General features: G+C 39.5%; 1 protein-coding gene across 1 annotated transcript in view; it reads right to left on the bottom strand.

Moving 5' to 3' along the window:
- sncaip (synuclein, alpha interacting protein) overlaps positions 1-2,035 on the bottom strand; it is a 22,454-nt gene that overhangs the window by 19,270 nt on the left and 1,149 nt on the right. The gene's annotated exons all lie outside the window — the stretch shown is intronic.

Here is a 2,035-nt window from a genome sequence, read left to right as displayed (position 1 = left end):
TTACCTGACGTCAGTGTTAACGAGAACTGGTTTTACCTGACGTCAGTGTTGACGAGAACTGGTTTTACCTGATGTCAGTGTTGACGAGAACTGGTTTTACCTGACATCAGTTTTGACGAAAACTGGTTTTACCTGACGTCAGTGTTGACGAGAACTGGTTTTACCTGACGTCAGTGTTAACGAGAACTGGTTTTACCTGACGTCAGTGTTAACGAGAACTGGTTTTACCTGACGTCAGTGTTGACGAGAACTGGTTTTACCTGATGTCAGTGTTGACGAGAACTGGTTTTACCTGACGTCACTGTTGACGAGAACTTGCTTTACCTGACGTCATTGTTGACGAGAACTGGTTTTACCTGACGTCAGTGTTGACGAGATCCAAAGAACCGACTGGAACAAAAAGAAGAAGCTACAGTAGCACAACGCTGACTGACAGCTAAACCTCGCTAAATACTAGTTAGAACTAAAGCGGCAAAAGACTAGTTAGAAGCTATACCTAGCTAAATCCTACTTAGAAGCTAAATCTAACAAAAGGCTAGTCAGAAGTTGGGGTGTAAGAAAATATCGATACACTGWAATATCGCGATATTTCATTTCCCGATACTGTATCAATATTCTAAAGCCCTGTATCCATTTTTATTAAGGTTTAAAATGTCAACTTTCCTGCCCACCGTTCATTTTTATGTTGTAGTTCAGCCTCTGACCACTAGTTGGCAGCAGTGAGCCAGCCATKTGGCTCCTCTACCTCTTGAGTGCCAGAGAGTAAGGGTCGCATTAGCATTGTAAGTAAACATTATCTTTTCTTTTTTTTCAGTAAGAGCTTTTTATTTAATAGAATTTTTGGAAAATAAATCGCAATGTATTGCCTTGCTTACAGTATTGCAATATATCGGGATATATTGTATCGTGACCCCTGTTAAGATATGTATTGTATCGCCAAATTCTTGCCAATACACAGCCCTAGTAAGAAGCTAAATCTAGCAAAAGGCTAGTTAGAAGCTAAACCTAGCTAAATACTAGTTAGAAGCTAAAGTAGCAAAAGGCTAGTTAGAAACTAAACCTAGCTAAATCGTAGTTAGAAGCTAAAGTAACAAAAGGCTAGTTAGAAGCTAAATCTACTAGTTAGAAGCTAAATCTAGCAAAAGGCTAGTTAGAAGCTAAAGTAACAAAAGGCTAGTTAGAAGCTAAAGTAACAAAAGGCTAGTTAGAAGCTATACCTAGCTAAATCCTACTTAGAAGCTAAATCTAGCAAAAGGCTAGTTTGAAGCTAAAGTAACAAAAGGCTAGTTAGAAGCTAAAGTAACAAAAGGCTAGTTAGAAGCTAAAGTAACAAAAGGCTAGTTAGAAGCTAAAGTAACAAAAGACTAGTTTGAAGCTAAAGTAACAAAAGGCTAGTTAGAAGCTAAAGTAACAAGGGTCACACACACACATATATTTATGTTTTTTACTGAAGCTCTGAAGTGAGTTCGTGGTGCTGCTGTCAGCAGGGGTCAAAGGTCGGCTCCAGGACAGCCTGATGGTTGAAACACAAAGAGAAAAGTCTGAAGGATGTGTGTAAAACATGAAATGAAGGGTTTGAAGCAGGACAAACTGCTCTCAGTGTCTCTGGGTTTGTCTGAAACCTTCAGGTTATTTTCAGAGGCTTCCAGCCACACTGATCATTAAATCTGCTTCAAGGTTTTCCTCCTGCTCGAACATAAACACAGCTCCACTGAAGGCCACAGCTGCTCTCACTCCCTGATAACAGCCTGGACCCACAACTGGAAACATCTGCTGGTGTTTATACCAGCTGATCGCTCCAGACCCAACCGGACCGGACCGTCTCAGAACCAGAACCAGAGATAATCACACGTCCTACAACAACAGCTGCAGTTTAAAGGGTTTCTGTGCAACAAACAGACACACAAAAACTAACACAAAAAACTCATTTTACTGGAGTGACTCTAACTTTACTAACAAAACCTTAAATAAAACTTATTATTTATCTACTTTGAGCTAAAATTAAGCTTTTTTAACACAACAGGATGTTTAAGAT

The sequence above is a fragment of the Austrofundulus limnaeus genome, unplaced genomic scaffold (genome assembly GCF_001266775.1).
Source record: "Austrofundulus limnaeus strain Quisiro unplaced genomic scaffold, Austrofundulus_limnaeus-1.0 Scaffold947, whole genome shotgun sequence".
NCBI classification, from domain to species: Eukaryota; Metazoa; Chordata; class Actinopteri; order Cyprinodontiformes; family Rivulidae; genus Austrofundulus; species Austrofundulus limnaeus.
This window is presented reverse-complemented; position numbering and strand designations above follow the sequence as displayed.